Source organism: Suricata suricatta, chromosome 15, assembly GCF_006229205.1.
Source record: "Suricata suricatta isolate VVHF042 chromosome 15, meerkat_22Aug2017_6uvM2_HiC, whole genome shotgun sequence".
Taxonomy (NCBI): Eukaryota; Metazoa; Chordata; class Mammalia; order Carnivora; family Herpestidae; genus Suricata; species Suricata suricatta.
In genome coordinates, this window is record NC_043714.1 from 76,425,751 (window position 1) to 76,441,809 (window position 16,059).

Sequence of the window (16,059 nt, forward strand, 5' to 3'; positions counted from 1 at the left end):
CTGCCTTGGGATTTTTTAAAAGTGAGATTTAAAATACCCAAGGGCTACAGGAGTGCTGAGGCACAGGGGCACATGTACCCTGATGTTCACAGAGGCACTTTCTACAATAGCCGAATCATGGAAAGAGCCTAAATGTCCATCACCTGATGAGTGGATCAAGAAGATGTGGTTTATATACACAATGGAGTACTACATGGCAATGAGGAAGAATGAAGTCTGGCCATTTGTAGCAACGTGGATGGATCTCGAGGGTGTCATGCTAAGCGAGATAAGTCAGGCGGAGAAGGACAGACACCATATGTTTGCACTCACAGGTCTAACAGGAGAAACCTAACAGGGGACCATGGGGAGGGGAAGGGGGAAAGAGAGGGACACAAATCATGAGAGACTATTGAATACTGAGAACAAACCGAGGGCTGAAGGGGAGGGGAAGAGGGTAGGGGGATGGTCATGGAGGAGGGCACTTGTGGGGAGGAGCACGGGGTGATATATGGAAACCAACTTGACAACAAACTATTAAAAAAAAAAACCATTTCACATCCAGACCACGGATGGGTACCCGGAAGGGAAGGCACCGCGGCCTCAGGCGGCACCTTGGACAGATGCCGAGGGACCCAAGGCGCCACCTCAGGGATGGAGCAGGAGTGGGCGCACTCTGAGGGGGCAGCACGCGGGCACCTCGTGGGGACGGCAGCTCTGCCCCTCAGCTGAGGCAGCGGCTGCACGCACACAGACACACACACATACACACACACACACAGACACACAGACACACAGACACAGACACACACACACACACACACAGACACACACACACACACACACAGACACACAGACACACACGTATGTGCTTGCACACATCTACACATAAACTCATACTCATACACCCGGAGATGCTTGCACCTGCTCTCATGCACACGTGAGCCTGTGTCAACACTGGTGACGCGGGACAAGGTCTGTAGGTGTCCCTCATCAGTGTCCTGGTCTCCTCCATGCTCTGTGGTGCCATGTGACCCTTGTGTCCATGGTGAAGGAGACACAGGACTATTTCTGCAACTTCCTAACTGTACTTCCAGATGGATGTCTGGTTTGTGAGAGGGCTGGAGGGCTGGGATGGGCAGGTGGGCAGGAGGAGGGAGAAGATGAAGGGTTGGGGAGAGGAAATGGGGGGCCAGGATGAGGGCCAGAGGCCACGCCCGGCACAAGAATGGACGGGGGGCGGGGCAGAGCTGGATGGGACTCTGCCAGGGTGGAGCCAGCCCTTTGCTTTGGGGGGCTGCCCCTGGGGGCCTCCTCCAGCCTGGCAGCGGGGCCCCGTGGGGCTCTGGGACCTGGGGCAGCCTGGGGGGGCCTGGGGCCTGGGCCCTGCGCTCCTGCAGTTTCAGGTCTCCCCCCGTCTGGGTGTGGCCCTGGGTCCGAGTGGCCCAGAGGCTGTCCTCCGCCTGCGGCACTCGGTACCCTGACAGCCGCCTCCTCTGTATCTGCCCCAGACCCTGCCGAGCCTGCTGTCAGAGGACGGAGGCAGGTTGCCTGGACCCCGGGCAGCCATCCCTGCTTCCTGTCTGAGGGAGGCCGGTGTGGGTCCCGACGGCGCCACGCACAGGGGGGTCAGTGACGTGCGATGGGGGCACTCCCTGCAGAACGAATGGAAATGAGCAGAAGGGTCACAATGGAGGAGGGGCCCGGCCAGACCCTGGAGCTGGCCCAGGGCATGCAGCTGGCCCGCGCTGTGGGGGGACAGACCCGGGTGGCCCGAGCACCTGTGCGGGGCTCCTCCTCGCTGACCGCTGGGCTGTGGGGCCCCCGCCCCCCACTGCCCTAGACCTGCGTGTGGCCGGCTCTCTGTGCTTCCGCTCTGCCCAGAGGCCAAGATCCAGACCTCACGCTGTGGCAAGGCTGTACCCCTCGGGGTCTCTGGGGGAAGGTCCTTCCTGCCTCTGCCACACCCGCTGTTGCATGGCGGGCAGCCACTTCCCTGCCTGGTCCTCACACAGCCCCCTCCCCTGCCTGGTCCTCACACAGCCCCCTCCCCTGCCGGGTCCTCACACAGCCCCCTCCCCTCGCCAAGCCCCTCACATGGCCCCAGTCCTGTGTCTGTGAGCGCCCCCCTTCTTCCAAGGATGCCCGTCCCTGGGTTGAGGGTCTGTTCTGTCCCATCATGACCTCATCGTAACCACTGACCTTGGCAGTGACCCTGTTCCCAACATGCTGCCGCTCTGCGGTTCTGGGTGAGACTCTGAGGCATCTTCTTAAGGTTCACTTCAGCCCATAACAAGGGCCCTGCCCAAGGCCCAGTTGGGCTGGGTGGTCCTGGGCCAGGGCCCACCGTCCCCTGCATCCCAGTGGGGTGACCGCCCCCCCCCTCCCTGACACAGTGAGGCCATGTGCCAGTGACAGGTGTGGCCCCGTCTGGACACAGCTTTCAACCCCAGGCTCCCATTGCTTGGGGCCCAGCCCGATGCCCCTGGGGGATCCCTTCCCACCTCTCAGCCCTGGGTCTGGGGTGTCCCCTCCCCGTGCCTCCGTGCCCCCCCCCCCCACCGCACAGGCCCTCTTCAGTGCAGCCCCAGCCTGCCCAGTCTCTCCAGTTGAGCCCACAGGGATCTTTCCTGAGGGTGGCTGGTCTGTTTTTCTGGGGGAAGGAAAGGAAAAGCATTTTTTGATTTCAGATGCATGAGCCCGGGGGCCGGGTGAGTGGTGGCTCCAGCTGCCGACACACCCTCACTCCCCAGGGCCACCTGCACCCCAGGCGGGGCTCCCTGAGCCACTCCATGTCCTTGGCGCTGGTGTCACGGATGCTGAGGGGGGACAGCACGAAGCCCCAGATGGAAAGGCTCAGATGTGAAGTTACAGGAGCGCCTCGTCCCCAAACAAGCTCTTCCCTATTGGAGCCCTTTGGGTCTGGGCACCCCCGCGGCCCTGCGCACGCCTAGTCCCCAGCGCTATTTCCCTGCCTGCCGTCTGTCTTCCCAACCAGATTCAGCTCCGTGGGGCACCCCTCTGCCGCCTCCGCCCGAGGCTGGCACTCCGGAAATGTCTGTTAATGTCGCTGTCACAGACAGAGCCGTGGGCAGATGAGGTGGTGATAAGTTCAAGCTTGGAGAAGCCAAGGGCAGCAGGCGCTCACTGGGGACATCTGGGCCATGGCCATGCCATGGACAGGAGGGGGAGGGGCAGCACTGCAGTGCGGCCGGGTTCTGGGGGCGGACGGCGGGCTGCTAGGGTTCAGGTGGTGGCAGGAGGTGCAGGACCGGGTGAGCGGGTGTGAGCTGGGGAGGGGCCTGCAGCTGCCGCCACGGCCATGGCCACGGCCACGGAGACCAGCGGAGCGGTGGCCGAGCGGCCAAGACAGCCGCAGAAGGGGCAGAGCTGCCACGTGTGAGGCAGGGGTGGGAGGGAGGCCCCGCTGCCCCTCCTCCCCCTTCCTCTCCCCTGCTTCCCTTTACCCCAGGTCCCTGACGGAGGAGAGGGGCCCCTCCTCCAGCCGGAGGCACAGGATGAAAGGGTCTGCTCATTTGTGACTTTAATCCTCTGCTGTGATCTTATCTCTGTGCGGGAGCTTCGTGTCCATCGATCCTGCGTGAGCATTAGCAAGGGGGCCTCAGCTATTAGCTCCACAAGCTGCCCATTGACTGGCAGCAGGCAGCAGGGTCCCCGCTGGGGCACAGCCCCTCCCGCCCCAGAGCCAGGGCCCGGCTGGCTCCCGCCTGGGTGTGGGCCCTCCCCACTCCCACTGGGCTCTCTTCCGAGGGGACCTCCACTCTGGGTGGGATGGCGGACCCCTGGCCGCCCCTCTCTGGTGGGGGTGGGGGAGTTTGCTCAGGTGGGCTTCGTGAATCCCGCAGGTGCCTGCTGAACCGGGGACAGTGGGAGATTGGTGGCGGCGCCCTAATGGCAGGACAGCGGCAGCCACACGTCCCCCAGGGGGAGAGCCTACAGCGCGGCCGGGGTCATCCCTCCTGGTTGCTGGGTCCCCAGGCAGGTCTCCATCTATTCCTTTTTCCAAGACCCCACTCTGAAGTCCCACACTCCAGGCCGCAAGGTCTTCTCTCCTGGGGGCTCTGGGGCAGCGGCTCTGCTGCCTCAGGGTCAAGTCCAGGCCAGGTGGCCTGACCGAACACCCTTACCTGGCAGGGCGCCTCTCCAACCTGGCCAGCTCCACCTCTCCACACTGCTGTCCCTGAGGCCTCGTGGGAGGTCCACCTCCTCCGAGAAGCCCTCCTGGTGCCCTGCAGGAGCGCTCCTTCCTCCCCAGGCGGCTGAGGGCTCTGCTGGCCCAGGGTACGTGCCGGCTGCTCTCTTCCAACTGCAGGTCCTGAGGGAGGATGCCGCCCATCCTTCGTTCCTGGGCCACTCGTCCTGCTTGGTGTTGACACGGCCCCCCTGGTGTCCAGAGCGCGGCCTTCACCGAGGCTTCACGCGGAGGGACACAGCTCAGGGCCGGTGACGAGCTGAACTGGTGGCTCTTGTTCAGAAGGCACAGGATCTCGTGCCGTTTTCCCAGCACACCCGAGGAAGGGTCCCAGAAGCCAATGGGATCCCTCCTCCAAGCAGGGGGTTCTGGAAAAAAGCTGCTGGGCCCCAGCAGGCAAGACATCTGCTTCCGGAATGAAGGGGGGGTGGCCTGGCCAGCACAGTGGACACCAGGAAGGGACGCCTGCCAGAGCCGTGTGAGGATCGGACTGGCCAGGCCAGGCCTGAGCTCCTGCCCTCCGTCCTCAGGGACCTGAGGGCCGGCAGGGGGGCCGCGGTCCAGCCCCACCAGCCTGCTGCTCAGACCCCAGGGACAGGAAGGAGCGTCAGGGACCCTGGGGACCCAGTCCCGACTCACATGGGGAGGGAGGACAACGTCTGTATCTATCTTAAGTGCAAGGGGGCTGGCCTGGTGCGAGTGCCTCATCCCGTCTGGGCCGGGAGCTGCTTCCTGCCGACCGGTCCTTCTGGACTGTTCTGCCCTGGCCCGGCACACTTATGAGGAAGGCAGAAGCTCCTCGGGCAGGCTCCTTCCTGGCCGGCAAATCTCCTGGGAGCGACAGAGGCTCAGGGCGGGCTTAGGGCGGTTTGCCAAGGCTTAGAGGAAAGCCGGGCACAGGGGCCGACTGTAGAGGCCATGACTGCCCTGGACACAGCCCCGGGGCCTGGCTGAGGTGCGGCCACTCTGGAGGGGAGGGGGCCCTGCCTCCGGTGGCCCTGGGCCTGGAAAGGACCCAAGGGAAGCAAAGGAACAGATGTAAGAAAGTGACTCCTGACCTGATTATGGGCTGAACCTGACACAGGTCACATGCTGGGCTCGGAACCTAGTCACATCTTGAGCCCTGCCCCTGGTCACATGGAGCCCTGCCCCAGCAGGGAACCTGGGGGACTGTGCCGAGGGCAGCTCATCCGCATTCTGAGGCTCCGGGAGAATGGCCTTGTCCCCGTGCGGGAGGGGACAATGTGTCCCTTGTACGTGAGGTCTGTGGGGTCCCTTGGCAGCTGCAACAGTAGGTGCTGAAGCAGAGGGGAGGGAGACCTTGCCCCAGACGGGGGACTCGTCCAGGTTCATGCAGAGCCTTGAGCAGGGGTGAGTCTTCCCCCACATTACAGATGGGGAAACTGAGGCTCAGGAAGCAGTCTTCTCACGATGTCACTCAGATGCAGTCTGGTTCCTGAGCCATGCTCAGTGCCCCATGCTCACCCGGGTGGGGGGGGCCCTGGCCCTCCAGGCGCCCCCCACTGGGTGCTCCCGGGCTCAGCGCCACGGCTGGTGTCTCGAGTGCTGGACAGGGAGCCCTGCTGTGCCCAGAGGCCCCGCCTGTCAGCCTCCCTGACGCCCACGGGGTCTGTGGGGCCCCATCCTGGATGGGGCTCTGCGGGCACAGGGGTGGCCCCTGATGGGCCCTGGCTCTGGGCCTGCAGGGCCGCTCTGTGCCCAGTGGGAACCCAGCCACCTTCCCTCACTTGTCTCTGCACCTCCCGGCTTCATGTGGGGGGAGCTGAGGGACTGTCACTTGGATACCGGGGAGGGGACCTTCTCCTCCCCGGGGTCTCCAGGTCCAGGGGCCCCGCCCTCAGAGACACATTTCCCAGCCCCGGGGCCGGGCATGTCCTGGTATAGACAGGTGATCTCCATGGGCTCAGGCTCCCCACTCACATAAATGTGCAGCCTTTAAAATTTAATAAAAAACATACCAATTATAAAAGCTATTTACCCAGTCAAATCAATCATGGGCTGTGGCGTGTTTATGCCCGAACACCTGATTTCATCTCGTAAGTCACTTTTACACCCTCTTTAGCTCCTAACCACCCAAATGAGCTGGTGGCACGTTCCAGAAGGCGGAGCCCACCTTGCTCGGCACGCACCCCCGTCCACGCGCCCCTGTCGCCCAGACCCGGGCGTCAGACCACCCCCGGGGGAGCCAGGACTTAGCCCAGCTCGGCTTCCTGTCTGGAGTCCTCCCTCCTCCTCTCTGCGGGCCGTAGAGCCCAACCTCGCCTCCTCCAGGAAGTCTTCCACACCCAGCTCAACTCAAAGTGTTCTCTCTCCTCCGAAGACCGCACGTGCTGGCCATCTCGCGAGGCAGGACCGCGCTCACCTTCTCGGTGCTCGCCTGTGGCTGAGGGCCGGCTCCTCGAGGAGGCTGTTTTCCTCGTGGGGAACGTTCCGAGGAGGCTCAGCTGCGCCTCCTGCTCACGGCGCCCGTGTGTCGGCAGGTGCTCGAGGGACGTTCCCAGGGAAGGGGCCCGTGGGCGAGGTGAGGACACGCCCGAGCCAAGGTGCCATCAGCGTCATGTTGATCGGAGGGGCAGGGACGTAGGTTAAAGGAACGTCCAGGCTGCGGCAGGGATGAGGAGATGCTGGCGGCCACACGCCCGGAGGCAGGGATGCGGGGAACAGCGCCCAGGGTCCCGCAGATCGGCTCTTCCGTCTAGATGGCCGTGGCCTCGCTGAGTGACCTTCGGGAGACCCCCTACCCGCTCTGAGCCACGATCTCCTTGCCTTCAGGAGGCCGAGGGCTGGGTCAGCGCATGGCAGGCGGCCGGTCCTGCTACGTGGTGCTGTCGGGCCTGGGCCATGCTTCCTGCTTTCATCAGTGGCGTTTCTCGGGAGGCATTTGGGCCTGGTGGCTAAGTGCACAGATTCTGATATTCAGTCCACTTGGGTTGGTGTCCCATCACTTGCTGTGTGATGCTGTGAGGGTCACTCAGCCACTCTGTGCCACAGACTCCCCGTGGCAAACCAAATGTCAAAAGCAAATACCTCTCGGGGTTGGAGATGCGCAGTGGGATTTACGGGTGATGGACGGAACTGATGCAGCCTCCAGGAGCTACAGCAAAAAGCCCCCAGGCTTGGGATGAAGCAAGAGCATCATAGTGTTTGGAGGTGACATGCTTCCGGAATGTGGAGCCCCCGTGTCTACTGAGGTGGAGTGGACACGTGCAGGGACAGGGCCCTGCTCTGCCCTGAGCCTGTGACCCCAGCTCATTGTGGGGCACGGCCATACTGCCGTCGCTCCATCTGTAACCGGGACCCTACCACACCTCCCTGGTGGCTGCCGCGAAGATTAAGACACGGGCATGAGCAGGTGGTGTGGCGCCCGCCGCACCATGGAGCTCACAGCGGCTCCGCCGGTGACACTTAACTATGAGGTGCCTGCTCTGCACCCGGGGATAAGCTAAGCAGCGTGCACATTTCTTTCTGTGTAATCTTTGCAACTCTACATTGGAATTTTATAAGAAAGCTTCACACGCGTTTCCCATTTCACCATTTGCCGCTGGATTCAGTGCTAAGTCACCGGGACTCAAAATAGCAGCGGCCTCAGTCAGCAAGAAGCTCATATGCGCCTCTTCCCTGAGGCCGGAGGCGGCCGGCCGGCCCCCCTCGCTCCGTCTGCCGCCGTCTCGGACACCCCGGGCCCACGGCCTCCTTTGGACTTGGGATCCGCACAGCCTCCCTCCCCAGAGCTGCTTCGTGGCACAAAAGGGGTGCTGCAGGTCCGACCCCCCCATTTGTGTCCCTGGACCCAGGCAGCGAGAGGCAGGGTGTTGAGTGGCGGCTGACTTGCCTCAGGCCCTGACACTGCCCGCGGCCACTGTGTTTCGGCCCCGGGGTCCAGAGCTGTGGGCACCGGGCCTCACCTCACTGCAAGTGGGGGGGGGGGGCTCTTTCTGTTGCCTGTGTGTCCAGCTAAACATCTGATCCGAGAGCAGGGGAAGGGACATCACAGGACAGCGGGCTGGGTCACTAATTTAAAGCAGGATTTCCTGGGGGCCTCAGGGTGGCTCAGTTGGTTGAGGGTCTGACTCTTGATTTTGGCTCAGGGTCGTGATCCCGGGGCTGTGGGATCGAGCCCCGTGCCAGGCTCTGTGCTGAGCGTGGAGCCTGCTTGGGATTCTGTCTCCTTCTTGCTCCCCGCCCCTCCCCCACTCGTGCTGGGCACGTGCTTTCTCTCCTGTTCTCCCAAAAAGCAGGATTTCTTAACCCTGACACTACTATTTTGGGCTGGGTGATGTTTGTTGTTGGCGGAGGTGGGACGCGGGACCTTCGCTGTGCACACAGGGTGTTTAGCAGTGTCCTGGGTCCCTTCCCAGCCAGTGCCGTGGCAGCCCCTCCCGGAGTGCGACACCCCAAAGTAGCCAGATGTTCCCTGGGGGCGGGGCAGGGCCCCTGCCCGAGAACCTCTGATTGCTGGCACAAACCATGATGACTTGTGGGGAACAGCTGTTCAGGGAAAATCGAGTCAAACACGCAGCGGCGCCAGCCCACGTGTCCACGAACAGATGGCTGGATGAGCGAAATGTGGCCACCCGCACAGTGGAAGATGGCTCAGCCTTAAAGAGGACAGGACTTCTGACACCGCAGGGATGGACCTGGGGGCATGGGCGCCCTGAGATGAGCCTGCGGCAGGGTCCCCCTGCTGTCGCTCAGAGTCGTGGAGTCCGGCAGACAGGAAGCGGGCGGGTGAGGGGGCTGCGGGAGGGAGGGGGCACCCGGCTTTCCCACGTGCAGGGTTACGTGGGTGTGGGGCTTCGCCAGACGAGGGACGTTCTGGAGGTGGATGGCGGTGACGGCCACTCTACCGTACTTTTAGAAAGGGTCACGAAGGTGAACCTCGTGCTGCGTGTATTTTACCTGGGACTTTACCGAAGACACCTGGGACTTCGGACAGCTCCTGGAGGCCACGCTCCCCTCCAGCCTGGTCTGGAGAGGCCGGGGAGAGGAAGGGCCTGGGGCGGGTCAGGCCTCTTCCCAGGGAGGCACAAGCAGACAGGTGGCTCCCTGCCCGGTCCCCGCACCCACGTGACCCCCGGTCTGAGACCACAGTGTTAAAACACACGTCCGGAGTCTGTGAGTCCACAGCCAGATGGAACTGAATGTTCCTTGAAACATAAAAGGGGAGGACAGTTTAAGATTAGAAATGATTGACAAATCCACCAAGAAAAGGGACAGGTTGAGTCACATGAAAATGGGGAAATTCTGCATCCAGCAAACACAAAAGAGACCGCAAAAAATCAACTGAAACCTGCAAAAATAGTCTCAGCAAAACATATTAACACATGTTAATGTCTGCCTTGCGTGAAGAGTTTATAAAACGTGATAAATATCATGCGCATCCTCAGATTATTGGTGAAAATACACGGGTACCCAATTCACAGGAAACCTGAACATAATTAGGGAAACAAGCATGGGGGGAAAACCCTCCCTCACTAGTAATAAAGGAAACAGGCATTAACGCAAAGTACTCCTTGTTAATAAGGGGACAGACATTAACGCACAGTAATGTCCGAGGTGCATCGCGAAATCAGCTGCCGTGGGTTCACAGCCCGGGGCGGGGGCAGGCCCTGGGGACCCACGGTCGGTGGTACACACCACATGCCCGGATAGGCTCCCTCCGACCCACCGTTTAATCTCTAGGATGCTATCCTGAGGACGTAATCCTAAATACAAAAAAATGTGTATTTTTAGCAAAATAATTAGCAACAGCCTAAGTGTCTGAACGTGGGGAACGGTTAAGTACAGTGTGTTTTATCCAGCTGAAAGAATATCACAGCCATTAAAAATAACGTTTGCTAAGAGGAGGTGCGGAGAAGGCTTGCAGGGAGCAAACTGCAGAATCCCAACAGGTAATACAATACGACACGATCCCAAAGACGTGAAAAGAATTTCCTGTCCATGTTTAAAGAGCCTATGAAGAAAAGTAGAGCTAACAACAATGGCCCCAAATATCAGCAATGGCAAAGCTTTGATTTTGTTTTTTGTTATTTCCCAAATTTTCCCTACTTGATGGTTGTATGTTTTTAAGTGTATTTATTCATTTTGAGAGAGAGAGAGAGAGCGAACGAGCAAGCTTGCACATAAGTGAGGAAGGGGCGGAGAGAGAGAATCCCAAGGCTGCTCTGGACTGCCAGCACAGAGTCTGATGTGGGCTCGAACCCACAAACCACGAGACCATGACCTGAGCTGAAATCGAGAGTCAGAAGCTCATCCGACTAAGCCACCCCGGCGCCCTGATGGGAGTGCTTTTTTTTTTTTTTTAAGTTTATACATTTATTTTGAGAGAGAGTGGGAGCAGGGTAGATGCAGAGAGAAAGGGAGAGAGAGAATCTCAAGCAGGGTCCACGAAGCCAGCGCAGAGCCCGACGCGGGGCTCAAACCCACAAACTATGATACCGTGATGTGAACCGAGATCCCGAGTCGGACGCTCACCGGGCTGAGCCCCCAAGTGCCCCAGTGCCAGTACATTTTATAACACAATGTTTTGCAAACTCCTGGCAAAGCCCAGAAGAAGTGGTTTGCGGTTGAACATTAGGGCACGACCCGTGGTCACACCGGGGTCTTTAACTGTCAGCAACAGTGGCAGCAGGGACAGCCGGGCTTGCTGACGGCTTCACGTCTCTGTCCCCACAGCCCGGGCTCTGCGGGGACGCGGCTGGCCTGCTAGGTGTGAATGCACCTGATAAATCCACATGCGCTGGGACCACGGGCAGAGGGCTCACCAGGGGCACGCGCGCTGGGACACCAGCCTGTCGTGATTGTGATAAATACTTGTGCAAGGCTGTCTCTCGGACACCAGCCTGGGGACAGACAGACTTCATTCTAACGACACGGCAGCTGGGCCGGGCCTCAGCTTCTTTCCTTCTCCGTCTGGAATCTCATCAGAAGGTCCCCTTTCTACCTCTGGCCCCAGCTTAATTATCAGTCATGTCCCTGTTTGGACGGGACGTCACAGGGTCGCCCGATCCTTCGTGCTCTCCGAGTGGGTGTTTGGGGGCTGGTGCCCCCTCCATGTGCCCACATGTCTTCACTTTGCTGCTCAGAATCCAGGGAACCGCTGACTGACAAGTGCAGGGCCAACAGGAGTGCTCTGTGGGTCGACAGAAGGGCCTGGGGGACCCCAAGAGTCCTGGGGATGCCCATGTGTGTAGTCTGGGGGCTGCAGCTCACTGGAATGATCTGCACCTACATGGCCTGTGGCCTCGGCGAAGCTGGACTCCTGGCCGCAGCCACAGGGACCTGGCTCAGTAGAGGCAGAGCCCAGAAGTCCCCTCCTTCAGTGGTGACCAGGCCTTCCCCAGGTGGCCACCCACTTCCTCCCACCACCAACCCCCACCTCTCGGGGACATTGCTGGCGGGGGCGGGCTCTGTCCTGTCTCCGAAGCTCCGTGCTCCTCCCTGGGAAGACACCTTGTCACCTCTAGAGCAACCTTCTCCAACGGGCAGACCGACTTCCTAGAGGTGGCGGTGGCTTGAATGGAATTTTTTGAGAGCTGAGAACATAAGTCAGGTGTTACTTGGGAAATTCACAAAGTAGGCAGACCCTAAAAAGGCGATGTGTCTCCTGGAGTGTTTGTGCCGTGGGGGCCCAGCTTCCGCAGGCACCTGGTGCGGGGACCTGCTCTGGGCACCTCGAGTCTCCCTGGTTGGGTGGTCTTGTCATTTTTCATCCAAACAGGGACATGGCTGGGATCAATCCAGGCCTCACGGCCACCTGCCGGGGGAGTGCCTTATCCCTGGGGCGCAGATGGGAATGTCCCCGCGTGAGAAGGCGGAACGCTTGAGGCGAATTCGCAGCAGGATTTGAACCCAGGCAGGGGCTTCCCACGTCACTACACCCCTCCCCCAACAGTGCACGTCTTAGAATGCGACGGTGGTCGTGGTCAGGCCGCACTTTAGAGAGACACGTCCTTACCCTGCGGGTCGTGCAGGGCTGGGGCCCGGGACGGAGCCTGACAGTGCCCGCCTAGGCTGCTTGGGGCCTGTGGTTTCTCTCCCCGCGGGGCCCCTGGACCCCTGGCTGTCTCCATCTCCGCATCTGGAATCAGGGTGAGAAGCAAGCCTGGCGGCCCCGAGCCCCCCAGAGGGTGCACCTTCCTGTTTGCGGACTTTATTAAGATGAGCGTGGGTCTGGGCTTCGGGTTCCCAGGTGCTCCCGTGTTTCCGCTGGCGGCAGGCTGGCCGTGTGGGGGGCTCAGGGAGGAGGGGCCCGCGGGCGTTCCGTGGAGTCTACTTGGGCCCCGAGCGCCCTCCCCGCCCTCCGCTCGTCCCTGCGGCAGCGGGTGCGGCTCTCACTTACTTGTACACTGATCCCCGCTCTGGGCACCAGGGCGTCGGCGCCACGCCAGGTGCTGGGTGGAGGGAATGAGGAGCCTGGCTGGACGGGGAGCACCAGCCTCCCCGCGCCTCCGTCTCCCCAGCTGTGACGTGGTGTGACGTAGGCGACGGTGCAGGGGGCCCCCGGCGAGGGTGTGCTAACGACCTGCTACCATCACCCACAGGGGTGAGGCTGGAAGCCGTGGACTGTCCAGTGCCCAGCAGCGACCCCAGGGTGTTCTGGAAGGATCCGAAAGTCATCCTGCGGGGCAGGTAGAAAATAGAGCATCAGACTGAGGTGGCAGTGTGAGGGGCGTGGGGAGGGGTCGGGCAGGGGACAAAGCTGAGACCATCACCCAAGGGCCTGGAAAGTGCAGGGGAGGTCTGCGTGGCCGTGTGGAACATGGGGCAGTGCCGAGGTGGGGAGAGAGGCTGGTCGGCCTGGATCCTCTGCGGGGAGGAGCCGAGCGTGGCCGTGACCTTCCTGCACACGTGATCTCAGCTAACATGAGCTCAGGGAGTGTCGAAGTCTTCTTAAGGGACTCTTCTGATTAGGTCTGGCCCACCCAGGAGCTAATCCTCCTTTGGCTCAACTCAGAGTAAAAATGCAAAATCCCTTCGCCGGTGCCGTGTCACGTGACCTAACTCAGCTCACGTCATCAATCGCATCTGTGTGATGTGGTGCAGACAGGAGGGTGGGGGAGTGGTGGGAAAGGGTCCGTGTGTCAGGCAGGGACCCAGGAGGCCGGTCTGGCATCCTGCAAGAGCCCCAGGAGAAGGAGACCCTGGGACACAGGACAGCCCCCATCTTACCAGGCCCCTCCTCTGCCTGGGAAGACCCCGGAGACATCTACTGAACGCTTTAAACAAGAGAGCATGCTCTTCCCCCTGGTTTTGGGAGGTGTCAGCGCTCACCGGAGGGGGAGGGGAGGCGGTGCAGCTCGGTGATGGAGAGGCCTCCGGGCCGCTCTGGCCGCAAAGTCACACTGTAAACCAGCACAGCGACCCTGTCTGTGGCAGCACACGCCACACTCCCCCACGCGCAGCCGCTGTGGGGCCTCAGATTTACACCCCTCCACCCGCTGAGGGGGAGGCTGAGGGAGCCTGGGCCCAGGGGGTTCCCTCCGGGGCCAGGGCCCCCCTCCCGCCTTCCTGCTCCGCCTGGGTTACTGACTGGAGCTGAAAAGCAAGCACGGCCCATCGGTCTCCTGGCGGAACCTTGGGAAGAGAGACAGCGGGTCAGCCTCCACTCCCGAAATGAGGGGCTCCACGCACCCGCCCCTCCCCCTCTCCTCTGCTCTGCCAGCCCCTCGCGGGGAAACTGCGTGTACTTCTCACCTGGCTGCGGGGACACCGGGGACACTGTGTCACCCCCCCACTCACCTGGATTATGTTTCCTGGCCCAGGAGGGGGACACATGGCTGTGGGCTCTGTGTTACAGAAGGGGGGGTCGTTCTTTGACCGGACCTCCTTTCCGGGAGGAGGCGGGGAGGGAGCTCCGGTGGCCATCGCTGGCACACCCCGGGGAGGGGGAGTCTGTCGGTGGTGATGCCAGGCAGCCTTCGGGGGCCGGGAGGGGAGCAGCTTTCAAGGAAAGGGAAACAAGAGCCAACGCTCCCAAAGGAGAGGCCGGCACAGGACAGGACACAACACTGTTGAGTCGTGTGGCCGGGTCCCGTCCGCTGTGGGAGCTGAGGACCAGGGAGGCTGCCCCTGATGCAGAAGCTCCAGAACCTCGGGGGAGGAGGAGGAGCGAGCAGAGCAGAGGCACAGCCGGCACTGCTGCCCAGGGGCATGGCCGCCCGTCTGTCCGGTGGCAGGACGGGGGCTGTGCTCCTGCTCCCGCTGGTGCTTAGACACCGAAGACAGATTCCTGAGGGGACTGGCCCCCGAAGGCAGCATCCGGCACCTGCTCGCCCGGCCCCAGGGCGCAGCCGTGGCACAGCCCTTGTGCACGGCCTCTCCGAGCCTCGGCAAAGGGAGGCTGGAGTCGCTGCACAGATGGACAAAGAGGTAAAGCAATGACCTCCAACGTGTTTTGCAGAAAGTAAATTTCCAACAAAACATGGGCCATTTCCGATTTTATTGCCCCAACAGCTGGAGTTTGAGGCTATTTCTGCGTTACTCTGACAGCTCTGCTCATCCAACGGTCCACTGATTTAAAAGAATTTATTTGCATCAGAAGAATATGGAGCTTGCATGTGTGGTTGGGGGTGGGGGTACCTGAACCCACTCAGTCACACCCAGGTCTTGGACATGGTCAGGCTGAAAATGAGGGGAACCAACAGAAAGTCCAAGGATGCAGCGGGGTCTGGGTGGACCCCCTCCAGGGCCCCAGGAGGCATGGCTCACACCCAGTGGGGGCCCAGCTCTGGCCTGTCAGCCTTCTGTCCTCCCCAGCACCTGGCACTGTCCTTTCAAAGGCTCCCTCCATCCTCCAGGTCTGGCTCCTGTGTGAGAGGTCTTCCTGGCACCGCCAGGAAGATTGGGGTGCTCCTCTCCCCACTGACCATGGCTCTGTGCTCCTCAACGCTCATGTGACACCCAGGACAGGCTGGAGTGTCATCTTCTTCTGCAAAGAGCTCCTGAGGCCAAGGGAGGCTTCTCCCAATCTCTCCCTCGCTCTCCCTGCCTCCCTCTCGCTCCTTGCCTGGCAGAGCCTAGCGACTCAGTAATGTTTGTGGAAGGAGGGAGGCCGCGGGGAGGGAGGGCGGCTTTTGGGGGGTGGTGCTCTGTGGTGGTGGCAGGTGGCACCCCCAGTGGGCGCTGAGCTGCTGGTCTTAAGGGCATGGCACCTCCGCCCGGCCTCTCTCTGGAGCCCCTCAGGCGACAGAGGAGAAAATGCTGGCATTTCCCACCCGCAAAATGAGGGGGCGGCGAGGCAGTCCCCAGGCCTCCCAGCCCCGGAATCTCGTCTCTTTATACCATGAGCGCTGCATTGGCAATTGCTATTCAACTCAGGGGAGGCTGTGAAATAAAATTGTGTAATAGAATTTATTCTTCCCCGTCCTCCCATTAAATCTCACCTTAGAACATGCTCTCGCCAAGTCCGGGGACTTCTTGGCGGCTCCCGGGGGCAGGCTCACCAGGCACCCTCCCCCACTCAGCAACCCCCAGCTGCCTGAGAGGGAGCCTCCCCTGCAACCTGGGATTCTCTGGGGCGTTGGGACCGCTGCGCCTGAGCAGGAGCTGGGGCTCACTGGTCCCCTCCCTTCATGGGGAGGAAGGGTGGGCTGGTGCTGGGCAGCAGCTGCAAATTGGCCTTTCGGTCACAAGTTGGCCAGCGGGAGGTTCCCAGTCAGCCCCAGGCACTCCCTCACTCCTGCCTATGTGGGAGGGGGCTGGCCCTCACCCCCCCCATGTGCAGGAGCCGTGCCTCACTCCCCACCATGTGCGGAAGCCGTGCTTCCCCCTCCATGTGCAGGAACTGTGCCCCCCCATGTGCAGGAACTGTGTCCCCCCATGTGCAGGAACTGTGTCCCCCCCAT

At 61.3% G+C, this 16,059-nt stretch overlaps 1 long non-coding RNA gene across 2 annotated transcripts in view; it reads left to right on the forward strand.

The window, feature by feature from the left end:
• The first annotated feature begins 12,711 nt into the window (after positions 1–12,711).
• LOC115279173 overlaps positions 12,712–16,059 on the forward strand; it is a 16,618-nt gene continuing 13,270 nt past the window's right edge. For both annotated transcript variants that reach the window (XR_003903263.1, XR_003903264.1), the window contains exon 1: positions 12,712–12,844. This is a non-coding gene — a long non-coding RNA (uncharacterized LOC115279173). The remainder of the gene's footprint in view (positions 12,845–16,059) is intronic.